General features: G+C 34.9%; 1 protein-coding gene across 1 annotated transcript in view; it reads right to left on the reverse strand.

Moving 5' to 3' along the window:
• Positions 1 to 1,916: 1,916 nt before the first annotated feature.
• LOC145691005 (uncharacterized) overlaps positions 1,917 to 16,079 on the reverse strand; it is a 318,751-nt gene continuing 304,588 nt past the window's right edge. Inside the window, exon 20 of the transcript XR_014132318.1 lies at positions 1,917 to 4,070. The gene's annotated coding sequence lies outside the window, so the exon portion shown is untranslated. The remainder of the gene's footprint in view (positions 4,071 to 16,079) is intronic.

The following is a 16,079-nucleotide window of genomic DNA, read 5'->3' on the forward strand; positions in this document are numbered from 1 at the left end:
TAATAAAATATAGTTTATTTATATCCCTATGTACATACCACAACAAGAATTATAATTCTACCTGTCTTCATAACTGAATGATGAGGCTCCGAAGTTGACCATTTTCCATGTTTTCTACAGTTCATAAATTGTACTCTCCGTCTTTGATGGGGCATTACTTGGCGGATTTTTTTTCCACAAAACAAAAAAATATATATATGGGTCTCTTAAAAACATGTCTAGTTGCTATAAAAAAAGTTTCAACAATATCTGAGATGGTGATGGTACAATTTTATTTTATTATTATTATTATTATTGCCTGAGTTGAAATGGAAGGCACCATTAATTACATTATACTGACAAGCTAAATGTACTAGTTCTTTAGTTAACCTTTTCATCTGCAGTAGCAGTTATCCATTTAAATACGTCTATCACTACGCCTGCCAAGTAAAATCTTTTTTTTTTTTCATTATTTAGCTTTTTCATTTTGTAACGTATATCTTACTATGAATACTAAAGAAAAAAAGAATATTATTATTATTAACCCATGAAATGTGTATGGATGTGAAGGGCATTGTAAATTGAAGAATTAATTTTCTTGTTTACACTTGGAAGTTTTTTTCTTTCTTTTTTTTTTTTTTAAATAGCATAGAGATTGAATGAGAGAATAAATTCCTTTATAGCTCGTGTTAGGCTTCAGGCTCATAGCGCGCTCATTTTCCTTGTTGGCGTCTTCGTGCAAGCGTTTCGAAGTTTCCACGATGACTCGTTTTTCCTCTCTAGAAACGGGTCGTCTTCCTTCTTAGATAGAGTGGGCAGGGTGAATGGTGGAACGTATTGTAGTCCTTTTTTCCCTTGGAATAGAAATTCGTTATAGTGTATTTAGTGCTGGCATGTGGCCAGATGTCCTGCTTTTGAACAGAGAGTCCGGCTTTTGGAGGTCCTGTCCTGTGTTCGGCTTAGTATTCGGGCTGGGCGCCCATTTGTCCTGCTTTTCGCAGTTGTCTCAGTATAAGTGTTTAACTTCACGTTATTCTGGTGGCTCCAGTTTCAGACATTTCAGAATTTGCAAATTATTATCAGTACATTTTTGTAAGTTGTAAAATAAGAAAAGTTAAGAGATCTTAAATTTGGTAGAAAAACCATTAGACTAGCCAATTTTGTTAGTGCTCTTAAGGCGTGTAATATTAAATCCATTGAGAACAATTCAAGGTGTTTCCATAAGTAGCAGCGTCAGATAGGTTCAAGAACTGTACAACTGTTGAAAAAAGGTATTTAAAAACACTTTTCGAGCGTGCGAAGACACCAAGCGAAAAAGATTTTGAGAATTTGAAGAAAATCGGTTCATACATTTTTTCCACACAGAGTAGTAATTCTTACTGCGGGCGAGTATTTTCATTAATAAATGCTGCTTGAACAAAAGAACGTAACCGACTTAATACCTCCACAGTTAAATCCGAACTTCAAGTTTTTTTCAACTTTAAAGGAAAACGTGAGAATGAATATGCAGTGACTTATTTAAAGAATCCATGCAGAACAAGCGTCTATTGAAAGCCGCTCGAAGAACAGAGAAATATCAATCAGGTAAGAATTTCAACATGTAAGTGTAGCTATTTGTAAATGTAGCTTTCCTAGGTTGCTTGAGCCAAAGATGCCTAAACGCAAGTAATGAATTAAATTGTCATATATGGGGAAACAATTTACAAATTCATCTTAAAGTCTGGTTTTGTATATCAATGTGTCCGGCTTTTTAGTCATTGCCTTCTGACCAGTAGCTGGCATACATTATTTAAAGGTGAAAAATGAAGGTGAGGTGAAAAATATAATAACCTCCTGACGTCGTGCCTATAGAGCATGGGGATAATCGAAGAGTGACGTCCAGAAGTTGCTACTACTCATTATCCAGAATGAGTAGGTTAATGATCTAAGTGAGAGGAAATTATAAGAAACTCTAGAATTTGTTTCATTCATGTATTTGCTTAAATAATGTCATAGTGTCTGAGTGTATGTTCAATGTGAGTGTAGCCTAACGATCAGATCACAAATCGTAAACGACTGGATATTGAATCACGATCAACACAAATATAGCTGAGGCACACATACCTTCTTTATGCGATGACAGTCTGGATTGATGATTAGTACTCCTTGGCTCTGGATCTCCTGGACTGGATTGTTGGCTGTGTGTGGTCTCCAACGTAATGCCAACTAAAAGCCAACCATTCCTATTGGACTCTGGCTGTACTTCAGCGTGGAGTAGATCACCCTCATCTACTATGGTCTTAACTGAACTCAGACCTCTGTTAGGCTAAAGTTCTCTGATACTTCTGATCCTCCTACTCTGCGTCTAATCCAGATCCTCTCCAACAAGAGGTTTTTGTTCACCAATTCCAGACACTGGAATTCGCTATGTCGTCCATTTGTGTTTACCTCAGCTATTGTTGAAGCATTTGTTTCAACCCGTATTACATCGTGATCAAATTCCCAGACTAACAATCGCTGCAGATCTGAAAGTTGTGCCACATTCAAATTGTGTCAATGTTAACAAACTAGATTGCACATTGATGACATTACAAATTTCGATTTCATCTTTACAAAATAAAAACAAAACAATCTGACGATTTAGCGTCTCGCCATGATTTCAATGACATCACAACATAAATACAACCATTTACGTAAACAAACAAATGCACGTGTTCGTATGACATAACATAACACTATCACAGTATTTCAATCTTTTCAATTTTAATTATAATAAATCTTTATCTCCGTCACCAAAAATAAAATCTTAAAAATCAAAAAATCGCTACATGCCCCTCCTTCAAAACGAGGGAACTGCGTTCTCGACTAAATTTCTGAATAGAAATTGGTTTAACACTCAATACACAAATACGTTTATACAAGAATCAATATTTAAAAATACATATTTCCTTCACCTATATATATCATTATACCCATATTTATTTGATATAAAATATTTAAATTTTAAAAATATATATACATTTCTATAACTTATAAATTTTATTTCTCTTTTTTTTAAAGAAAAGTTTATGGCATGAATCTCAATGATAAACTCTATCCTTATGCCATCTAGTATTTTTTATACAGAACTACGTGCTACTCAATGCTCTCGCAAAATTACATACATGTACTTTTTATCTCTTCACAGTAATTTTCCATTCAGTCTGGTATCAAAGTCCACTGCATAGTTTCTCAATGTAACAATTTTATTCTAAATGTCAGTGTCCTGATCACCAATTCATTTCGTCAATAATTCACTCACTGAAACACACTTCACCTTTCTAAAATGCACTTGTACACTTAATAACAACGTCATTTTTCCGTTGTTGCATTTTATAATGCTTTGACCATGCTAAAATAAAACACCACTAATAAATCACTTCACTACTGTTACAAGTTTCACTCCTGAGGATAGCAACTATGATCTCAGATCATGCCGTAAAATCCTGATTCTACAGTTTTTGAGTACCCAAGACCTTGACATTGAAGATCTTCCACGTCGTTTCCTCATTAGCTTTCTTTTAACGTGCGTTGTTGGCCGTGAATTTCGTACTTGTGGTTATTTTCTCCAAAATTTAGTAATTTTTTACAGAATCACGACGTCGCATGGTCTGAAGTAAACTTTAGCATTGTTCGGTTCTTTGGTTAAAAGTTCGTCCATATTTACGGTATTTGCATCTTCGAAATTCGTGTTTGTATGATTAACACCCTGGATTTCGGAAGTGTTCGTTACCATATGTGTGTTACCTCTTATGAGTGTGTTTTCTCGTGCAAGTTCCACCGTTTCTTCATTGTGATTAAAAGTGTTTTCAGTGTTGTGTTTGTGAATTACTGAATATATGTCAGTGCTTAAATAATGTGTTATTTGCCTGGGTTCCTCGTAGGCAGTGTTCTGGTTTTCTATACCATTAACCTTTCCTCTCTTATTGTCTATTTTCTGTAATTTATATACTAAATATGCTGTAATTATTAGAGCCAACGTAACTAACATTCCTAACCCTCTAATAATTACAGCGTATGGATCTTATTCTGTTGAAACTACAACTAATACCACTGTCTTCTTTTCCATAGTTCTGCAAAATATAAAATGACTAGGCGTGAGATTCTATTTTAGTCTATTTTGAGCTATTATATTTTTATATTCGTGTCTATGGTTACCATTAGTAAAATCTTACATTGTATTTCCCATAGGCCTATCTATTTTCGTTCTTTTTTTCTTTCATTGCTACTTTTAATGCACAAAGGATGCATATTTCTTTACAATGAACTATTTTCCTACTATTATGTAATCTATCTTAGTGCTAGAAGTCACTTTTCATTACATATTAGGTCTTTTCTTCTCCTTTACTTTTTTTTAAGTCGTAGTACCGAGACATTTCCGCTCATATTTATGTACTTAAATACGCTTTATAACTACTTATCTGCATATATTTAGGTACTAATACGTGTATTGATCTTTCTTCTATCTTTCTATAACGTTACAAATATTTATTCAGTTAGAATTTATACATATTGCATCGAAATTCGCATGAAAATGCTGTATTCATTATATGTGGGCGTGACTTGCGGAGCAAGCTTCCATGATGGCTGCTAAGTCCCGCCTCCTTGCTGATGGGAGGAGAAGTCAGCGCTCGCGCACTCCATGATAGTGGCAAGCTATTCTATTCTATGCACAGGAGCAAACAATGTCTGTCTAGTCTCCTGTATAAACGTTTAATATGTTATATAATGAATACTTTGCTTCTTATTGATAAATATCAATATGCCAATATAATACTATATCGATTATTAATTATTTTTAATTTTCACATCTTTTTTTAAAAAAAACAAAACTTTGAATTTAGAAAATAAATTTGGTCCAAATTACATTGTTTACATACCAATTTTGAAAATTTTAGACAAGATGCAATACGTATGGATCTTATTCTGACTATTTTACAGTCTATTAAACATTCTTTTAACTATTAGTTTTACTATTTTCTTCTCGGTATTTATCTATTTTTTCCACATACTTTTTACGACTTATTATTTTCACTAGTAAGCTTACTTTCTACATTTTTATACTTATATTATTTATTCTTATTCTCTATTTCATCTATTGTCTAGCTCTATCACTATTTTAATATACTAATTTTTATTCTCGCTGTTCAAGTAGCTATCAGCTAATTATCTCACTGATGTTTTGATGTTACTAAATCTAGTTATTACTCTATCTGCATGATGTTGTCTAGCTTTATGATATTCTATTACTATTACTATTCTTAATGTTTTTCTTGCATAAAAGGAGTACAGGGTGTTCTCGTTTTACTTCGCGCGTGTTTCTTTTCCGTTCATTTCTGTCCGTTCCACCAATGGATACTCTGACTCTAAGATGTCTAGGATTTTCCTATTATCTAGGCTTATTGACTCATGTTTACCATTTTTGTTCGGTAAGTATATACACTAATTTGCCAAATGTTTACTATTCTAATACAGTGTTTCTTTTCCAGGTTACCGTTTTATCATTCATTTTTTTTTAAATTTCTTCTCCATACCTATAAATGTTAAATACTTTTTTCGGACCCAAGGTACATACAACAAGGTTTTACGTTATTCGTTTACTCTATTATTACTTGCTGATTATTATTATTATTATTATTATTATTATTATTCTTGATTTTGAATTTTATATTGACGAATCGACTTGTAGAATCTACAGTACAATATTAGAAGCAACGTAGTCGTCATTATTAGTGCTATTACAATTCCGCCTACAACATACATGATGTAATCCGTTTTTAAATTTAATTCTGGCATTGTTGTATCTACTTTTAATTTTAATAATTTTTCAGTTAATCCATTTAATTCTTGCGTATGCAAAGAAAAATTTGTTTTTCCGTCCAATTTCCAATCAATTTAATATGCTTATTACGAACTTGTACTATTTGCTTAGTCGGAATTACAAATTCACCTATAGTTATGTTATCGAATTTATCGTAATTTATAAAATATGATTTATTCTTCGTCTGTTCCATTTTGTGGAAGTAATTTCCTGATGCACGCCTACCTTTGTCATATACGCATCTTGGTGAACAGATGACTACATAACACCTGCATGCGTATATCTGAATATTACTTACCCCAAAAATTTTTCTGAATTTTGTTGGCATCCTTCTAGAGTTGTTTAATACAATATTATTCAAACATTTTGCCTCATCGTCTAATGTAATGCTTTCGCAAAAATATAAGAAACTTTTAAATTCGCACTTCGTTTTATCCAATAAGTGGTATTTACCTTCTGCCAAATATACCGCTTCTGTTAATTCATAGAATATTCTTGTATTATTAATCAAGTAACCCATTGAAATTACATTGTACATAATTGAAATGCTACTATCGTATATGATCGAAGTTTTTAACAAATCGACATTATTTTCTTCAATGGTACTTCATTAAGTATATATTAGACATTTGGTAGAACATACCAATATCTGACCTATAGATAGTGTGTTTTAAAACGTCATGAAGATTTACCAATCTTTTTACGTCTTCGTTTGATAGTATGTAGTATAACAACTGATTATTTAATATGCTATTTATAATTTTTTCACCCTTTCTTGAACTAAGTGTGCGAATAAATTCGCAAGTATCTTGCGTTGAGATTGATGTAAATAACAATACAATTCCTGAATTGTACTTTTAAACCCTTGCAAAACATGTACTTTTACTACGATGCCATGTACCAGAGAAATTTCATTATTAAATGATGTTTTTGTTTTTAATTTCATTAGCTAGCAAGTTTTCATGTTTAGCAAGTTTTTCTACCGAATGTGACAATTGTTGATTATGCACCAAATTATACGTGGATAAACCAATAGATGACAAACCTAGTAACCAAGAGAATATAAATCTTTTACTTCTATAATTATGAATACACCTAGTCTTGCCATTTTCATACACAAAATGACAAGGCAATAAATTTACAATGTTTCTCCTAAATTCTCGTTCTTTAGTCGCATATTCGTTTAAAATGTACGCATCGGTACATTTATCATGCACCGGCTCTGCTTCTTGAAAGTTTAAATGCAATTTTATAGTTGTGTACACTTTGTTTGATGAATGCACAGCATAAGCGTCCTGCACTAATGCCAACCCAATCTCTGGCAAAGTGACCTGCTGATAATCGTCTTCTGCTATGCACACCGTCATTATTATCATTCCCAAAATTATATTCGTCAACATGGTGTTTACTGTAAATAATTAAAACCTAAAATTACTTATTCTCTTCTACATACTGAATTACTTTATTTATTTCAATAAATTTTAAATCTTTTATTTAGCTATTATTTATACTGTTTACTTATTTATTTATGTTGTATATGTACCTTAGATAATTTACTACACAGATCAATAGATTATGACTTTAATTAAGAAAATACTCTATATTCCTATTTTCTTTAATTTCTGTAAACAAAACATGTTTACCAGTTCAGGATTTTCTGATGGAAACCGACATTTCCTTCGGTTTCGGACGGACTTTGGTTGTTAAACGGCGGTCCAGCTCGCAGTTCACTGATAAACGTCTTTTGTCTACAGATGACCTATTGAAATAATTCAAACTTATAGACAATTTAACTTGTTTACTTTTTCTTTTTTTTTCAAGCGCAATAATCAAAAACGGTCGTGGTACTTGAGCCTGTGACACCACGAGGTTCACGCTAAATTTCATTTTTTTCCCGTAGTTATCACTGTCTGAACTTGAATCATCATCATCATTGTCAGTTTCTCCATCCTTCGGTTCCAACGAAAGGTTTTAATCGACGTATGTCCACCGTATCAACTTTCTCTTGACCCTTCTTAGGTTCATATCTCACCTTATGCGAATTATTACTCATTCGTTCTAGAATAATGCCTCGGATGTTAAACCTTCCCCCAAAACATGCTGGGATTCCGGCTCTTGGCATTTCTTTTATCGAAACTTTGTCCGATGTCAAACTTAGGTTGGGAAATTTTCTTCTCTATTTGTTTTTTCTGCGACTTAAATCGTTTTTGTAGATTTTGGCACGCTACTTTCCTCGCTTCCTTCACGGCTTGGATTCGCGCATCATTCTCAACGTACTCACAGGGAATGTCCAGATCTTGTTCTAGGAACGTTCTGGGTTCACGTCCTGTCAGTAAATAGTATGGCGAATGCTTCGTACCATCGTGAACTTGAGTATTCATTGTAAACACAATGCATGGAAGTATCTCGTCCCAATTTGTGAATTCTCTATCGATGTAGTGCTTCATTACCTGCTGAATTGACCCTATTGCTCGTTCAGCGGTACCTATATTATAGTGAGCATCGGTATTTGCAAAATTTAACTTCATACCGAAACGTTCTACTAATTCCTCCATTACTTTGCTACGGTGAGTACTATGTCGGTCCATGGATAGAATTTCGGGAATTCCATGTTTTGTGATTAATTCCTCGAAGATTACTTCAGCTATTATTTCGGATGTAATAGCTGGAACTGCTTTAGCAATAACATATCTCGTAGCACTGTCAACGAAAACAATCACATTCTAGTTTCTATGGTTCCTTGAACGTTTAAAAGGTCCAATTGCGTCCATCGTTACATACTGATATGGCATGTAACTGGAATATGTCTGTGGATGTAGTGGCGTTCGACCGGCCTTCCGTTTCTGAATTTGGCAGCTCTCATTGACTAAATTTTTCTTGGAAGAACTTCTTCATGTTGAGAAAATAGATCGATTTTAGTGCTCTATTATAACATTTGGTATAGGAGTAGTGTCCTCCACCGTATATTGAGCAATGCAAGTTTCTGAAAACTTGTTCCCTTAACGCGAATGGAATACACAAGAGGAACTTCATTCCACTTGCCACCTTCTGTGTTCTATAGAGTTTTCCTTCCTTTATCACGTAACAACGTGCCTGCTTCTCTGCCTTCGTTTCTGCTGTTTCTGGGTGTTCAATAGCATCCATGATCGGTCCAAAAAACGCATCCTTCCTTTGGAGTTCCGCCACATCGTCATCAATAAATGTAATATTTACTTCTAGATCTTTATTAATGGGTAAGGCATCTAAACATTGGTTGGTTGAATATCGGTATTTCGTGATAACACATCACTGGGGTTGTTCTCGCCAGGGCAGTGAACTGGTGTGTATTGGTATTGAGCCATTTCAAGGCTGTATCTCAACAACTTAGGTGATAATTTCGGTGTAGTCTGGAGATATTTTATACACCAGCAGTCCGTGAATAATTCAAATTCTTTATTATATAGATAGTAGTTAAAAGCTTTAAATGCACTCACCACAGCTAAGATTTCGAGTTCTACTATGTCTTTTCGCCTCTTGAGATCGCAATACCCTACTATAGTACGCGATCGGAGTCCATTCATTATTTTCTTGCTTTTGCATTAACACCGCACCTATGGACTTCGTCGATGCATCCGTATATACTCGTGTCTCTAAATTCTCTCGAAAAGGTGCTAAGAGTGGTGCATTTAGCAATGCATTTTTCAATTCCTCGAAACCCTTTTGATGTTCATCTGTCCAAACGAACTTGTGATTTTTTCTAAGCAATGGCTGGAAAACTGCTGCGATTTCTGCATACTCTGCAAAAATTCCTAACAGTTCGTTAGACCTAGAAATGATTTTAATTCCTTAGCAGATTTTGGTGGTTTGCATGCACTTATCGCCTGAATTACCTTAGGACAGATTTCATATCCTGCTTCACATACAATATGCCCTAGTGCCAAAACTTTTTCTTCCATGAATTGATATTTTTCAACAGACAACTTTAAACCGTATTTACGCAATCTTTGGAAGATGGACTTCAATACCGACACCATTTTTTCTTGTTCGTTAACGTAAACAAAGACATCATCCATGTAATATGACACCGCCACCGGACTAACGTTAGCAAGTGTCATAGCCATGATCTTTGTGTACACTGCGGGCGATTGGATGTAACCCATGGGAAGGACTTTATATGCGTATGCGCCGACGCCTGAGATGTTAAATGCCGCGTATTGCCTAGACTCTTTCGTTATAGCCACCTGGTGGCAAGCACTTTTGATATCTAAGACCCTGAAAAATTTGTGACCCCCATACACGTTAAAATTTGATGTATGGGCGGTATTGCCACGGAATGGAACCTAACGTGGGCATTGAGATGACGACAGTCGAGACAGGCTCTGATCGCACCAGAGGGTTTTTTGACGAACAGCATGAGAGAATTATATGAACTGTTGCTTTCCTCGATATTATTTTGCTCTAACAAAATATTGATCTGTTCTTTGACCTTTTCTCTCAGTGCAATAGGTATCGGATATTGCTGTTTTCTAAAAGGAACTTCCATCTTATGTTCTACACCTTTCACACGACCTAGATCATTCTCCTTCCATGCGAATACGTCAGCGTAATCGAAACATAATTTTTCTAATTTATTTCTAATTTTTGGTTTTGTCTTTACTCTAAATGTTAATCTATTTATCATAATTCCTTCTTGCCTCTAACACCTTCTCTATCTCATCCTGTCAAACCTTCCTGCCTTAACTCTCTCACTCATGCACTCCTCAGCATCACCAATTTTCATGTTTCTCACTAACATAATAACTTTATTGGAGGGGTTTATAATTTCTAATTTCTGATTTTCCTTAGACAAAATTGCTCTAGGTATTAATACGTTATATTGATTTTCTAGTCGCCTATCCGGTTCTAATAAGTATTCGTTACTATTCCAAGAGTTCACTAAATTTACTTCAACGGTCGTCCTAGTTCTTGGTAATAACTTCACTTTATGACTTAATGCCCATTTCGGTCTTAAACTAGTTCTAATACTAATTGCAGTGTTCTCGGAAACTGATCTTGGTTCCTGATCGTTTTCGTTTTTCTTTTTGGGTCTTCCACATCTTTGCACCAAAATTTTACTATTACCATAATCAATCTGGCAATTCTGAGTTTTTAGAAAATCGTTTCCTATCAACATTTGATACGGAAAGTCTTTAATAACTCTAAATTCTTGATGGAATGTTTGATTTGAAATTTTTAACTTTACAATAACCAATTTATTGATTACAAGAACGTTTTGGGTTATTCCGCGTATCGTAGTTTGCTTTGGTATAACTTTCGCATTAGGTGGTAGTAATTTTTCGTTAATAATGGATATTTGCAATCCACTATCCAACAAAACTTTAATTTGTCTATTTTCGATTTCTAATGGCAAGTACACCATGTTATTTTCCTGTAATACAGAGGCTATCACGTCACGTATTCTGCAATTTCTATTCCCTGTAAATGTGCCTCTTTCATTTGCAGTCCTATCTAGTTTAAATTTTGATAGTACGTTGTACCATTCACCTGTGCAGGTACTACTTGCACAAATCTTTGCGGGTTCTGTTGTGAGTTTTGACTTTGATGACAGCACGCATGCTGACAATGATTATCTCTATGCCACTTTCCTTGCTGACCTCTGTTACCACGCCAATATCCGTTTCGATTTCCTCGCCTATTAGAAAATCCGTTATTGATTCTATTGCCTCGAAAATTATTTTGACCTCTTCCGTTGTCATTGTTGTTCCAAAACCTATTATTATTATTTCGGTAATTATTCCTACCATTACCTCTATATTGCTTGTTATTCCTAAAATTTTGATTTTTTGTAGGCTTACTGTTTCTATTCTCACGGTTATCATTATCCTAGGTTTTCGCTGATAACGCTATTTGGAGTTGATCGATTTTCTTTAATTCAGCAAGTTGCGTCAAACTGCGGTTCTTGCTTTATTTTCGTCTTTACTTTTTCGAACCACCACACGGTCTAATTCCGACTCGCTCTCATCGTCTTCGACTTGCTCACGTATTTTCTTTACTAAATCTTTTATCGTGACTTTACCCGTCTCACGTTTCACCCGTTTCTCGATTTTACACTTATTACGTTCTATTTTCTGTAAATCGTCAACAAATTTATCTAAGTTTGAGTAGGCTCCGTCCCTACCTTTTCCATGTAATAGGGGTGTAAACCACTCACTATTATGCCAATTTTCTTTTTGTCCGACATAGTCGAATCTAGTCTTTCGCATAAAACAAGCATATCATAAACATAGTTTATGATTGCTTAGTCTTGTTGCAACCGTTCGCGTATTCTATCCTCTATGTCCAGAGCTACATTCGATCTTGTAAATTCCTGTACTATTTCGGCCTGTAAATCTTTGTATGAAATTTCTGCTAAATTTTTACGCTTCAGAAAGTTTTATTCACTGTCTCCCGATTCCTTTGAATATACTTGGGAGTAATTCTTTTCCCTTGTTTTTGGCGACGCCCGCCATCTGACATGCGTCGTCGAACTCATCGAAAAAAGAAATAATGTCCCCGTCATTTTTAGATCGAATTTCGGAAGCTTGTTGACATCAGCACAAAATGTAACATTCGACGCCATGTTTTCGTTCTTGATGTTCTTATTTTTACTAATCAAATTTTCATCTAGATTTAAAAGTGATGGATAGTACTCCGAAAAAGATGTCACCACCGGGCTACTCGGGAAATTGAATACAGGGTCTTTACCTACAATAATTTTTGGACTCGACGGCTGTTTCCTGACTACTTATATGTCTTCTTCTTTCAGGTGTCCTCACACTAAACAAATCGTTAACTTCTATTCGAATGCCTTTGCTTGCTTTCTGTGCCCTCGTTAACACTGTATTTTCAGTCATCTAACGATATATTTATCACTTAAAATAACTTAAACTTAACTTAATAATTTAGTGAGGGAGGGTGGTGAGGGTTAACCTATTTGCTTAAACACTATATGAGTCTTCGTAAGCCTATCGGGATTCGAACCAAAAATTCGCATCATACCAATGGTGAACGTAGGATTAAACTTGACCTTTCTTTATCATACTATTAATAACAAACTTATTTTAACCGCGCTGGGACTCGAACCAAGAGTGTCTCCACCATTACAAGGGTGGGTTGTATTACTATGAGCTTTAGACGCGCACCGGCGATCGAACCAAGAGCATCTCCACCATAACAATGGTGGGAGTTATACTATTAGGAGCCTTACAAACACACCGGGAATCGAACCGGAAACATCTCCACCATAACAACCTCCTGACGTCGTGCCTATAGAGCATGGGGATAATCGAAGAGTGACGTCCAGAAGTTGCTACTACTCATTATCCAGAATGAGTACGTTAATGATCTAAGTGAGAGGAAATTATAAGAAACTTTAGAATTTGTTTCATTCATGTATTTGCTTAAATAATGTCATAGTGTCTGAGTGTATGTTCAATGTGAGTGTAGCCTAACGATCAGATCACAAATCGTAAACGACTGGAAATTGAATCACAATCAACACAAACATAGCTGAGGCACACATACCTTCTTTATGCGATGACAGTCTGGATTGATGATTAGTACTCCTTGGCTCTGGATCTCCTGGACTGGATTGTTGGCTGTGTGGTCTCCAACGTAATGCCAACTAAAAGCCAACCATTCCTATTGGACTCTGGCTGTACTTCAGCGTGGAGTAGATCACCCTGATCTACTATGGTCTTAACTGAACTCAGACCTCTGTTAGGCTAAAGTTCTCTGATACTTCTGATCCTCCTACTCTGCGTCTAATGCAGATCCTCTCCAACAAGAGGTTTTTGTTCACCAATTCCAGACACTGGAATTCGCTGTCGTCCATTTGTGTTTACCTCAGCTATTGTTGAAACATTTGTTTCAACCCGTATTACATCGTGACCAAATTCCCAGACTAACAATCGCTGCAGATCTGAAAGTTGTGCCACATTCAAATTGTGTCAATGTTAACAAACTAGATTGCACATTGATGACATTACAAATTTCGATTTCATCTTTACAAAATAAAAACAAAACAAACAATCTGACGATTTAGCGTCTCGCCATGATTTCAATGACATCACAACATAAATACAACCATTTACGTAAACAAACAAATGCACGTGTTCGTATGACATAACATAACATTATCACAGTATTTTAATCTTTTCAATTTTAATTATAATAAATCTTTATCTCCGTCACCAAAAATAAAATCTTAAAATCCATATACCGCTACAATAATGATTTGGTTTAATAATAAGTATGTGAGTTTTAGCAAAGTGCTCATTTATGTAGTTACGAGACCCTTGTAAAAGTGAGTTTGTCGGACAAAAGGAAAAGATATTTAGAGATAAGTTGTTGGAAGAAGCTTACGATTTATGGTATTTTCTATATCCTTAAAAAATGATTAATGATAAGGTTAGTGATTTATTTCATATATTACTGGAATTAACGTCGGTTTGTTGTTCTCGATTCAGCGTTCCCTTTGCGACATACTATGTGTTTTTAAATATCAAAGTTAAATTAGCGCTATATACCTCACCGAACCTCGTTTATTTTTAACGGATACGTATTGGAAGTCAAAAGCGGACCACTGGAAGGTAATAAATGTACAGATTGAAATGAAATGAAATCTTTAAGTTTTACGTCCCACGGTTATGCCGGTTAGGCTAAAGGAGACGGTGATAATGAGAAATGAGTGAAATGGTGGAATGAAGAAAGTGGAAGGAAACGGAAGAACCCTGAGAAAACCCACGAGCACTGTGTTTGTCCACCACAAAGTCCACACGGCGCGAGCTGGGATCGAACCACGGATCCCAAGCACCGGAGGTGAACGCTCTACCACTGAGCCACCGCGCCCCTCGAAAATGTAGATTGTTCACAAGGTGAGTGACAATTTCATAGTATTTGAATTAAACGTCTGTCAGTGTGTACATTTTTGTGTGGTCGTTATTCGTCTTCGCTTGGTTTGGTTTTGAAGCTGATAATTCCATGGAGTTAAATTGCGAATCTTTATAATCTAGTTAAATGTTGGGAGAGGGTCTAGAACTCAAACCTTGCGCATGCATGTAAGGACGGTGAAATCTTTTAGGTATCATAAGAGTATATATATGTTTGTTCTTACACGATTAATGATATATTGGATCTATCCTGGAACTCTGAGATTGACAACCTTAATTACATACGGTGATGTAGCTAGAACCGCGGTCCAGAGTTTGAGAAACATTAACCATCTATCTTTGTAATTGTCATTAGATATTCTAGTCATGTAAATTATTACTCTTTTCGTGATAAATTCTGTTAATGATTAATTCAATTAGAATCATTAAAACTCTCCCCAAAATTTTTCATAAAGAAAGTATAGTTGACGGAAGTTTATGTGCACGAATCGCGATTACATCTTTCATTTGAATAACGATAATTAGAAGAAATTGTATTGTATTGTATTGTTAGTTATAATATTTGTAATTGGTTGGAAACTATTAGAAAGTGAGAGACGTCATAAAATTACTTTTTCATTATTGCCTATCGAATTCAATTACTTTATTGATAATAGGTTAAGGATTGAATAGAAGTATTCTTTTTGTTAAGAGAATTGAAAAACGACTAGATTCCAGGATTGGAACTTCCTTCTACCGAATGTGATTTCTAGGATATTATTAGGATGTTTTGATTGGACTGACTTCAACTAATTGTATATTTTGTAATAAAAATTACTAATTGAAATTGTTATTTATTGATCTATATATGTATGTATATAGATAGATAGATACATACATACAGGGGGACTGGTAATTCGACCCATTCCTTGCAAGGGGATATTCTACAAATACTTTAGAACATTTTCACCTATATGAGCCGGGGGTGGCAAATCAATAGTTGCTGAAAGCAGTTGAAAACGAAGCAAGATGTGAAGGGTTATAGTAAATTTTGTTTAAACTGTTTGGTTATGGTTTCCAACTTCACCATATTGGACGCTTATACACTTGTTTCCTTTCTCTTATAGGAGAAAATACTGTCCTTTTTGTACAAATGATAGTTTCATAGGTTTTCCCTTGATGCTTTGTTCCGTTGTAAAATATGACAAACGTCTTGGATTTCCAATAAATGCTTAAGGAGTGTTATTCGAAGATAAATAATAGCAAAATTTCTCCCATCCAGGTGCATTTGTGTGTTTCATTGGTCGCGACACATTGTAAATTAAATCTGCAATGTAAAATCCTTGTAGTTTATCGCCTTTGATGTAACCGGT

Source organism: Thermobia domestica, chromosome 7, assembly GCF_964235325.1.
Source record: "Thermobia domestica chromosome 7, izTheDome1.hap1.1, whole genome shotgun sequence".
In the NCBI taxonomy this organism is placed as follows: Eukaryota; Metazoa; Arthropoda; class Insecta; order Zygentoma; family Lepismatidae; genus Thermobia; species Thermobia domestica.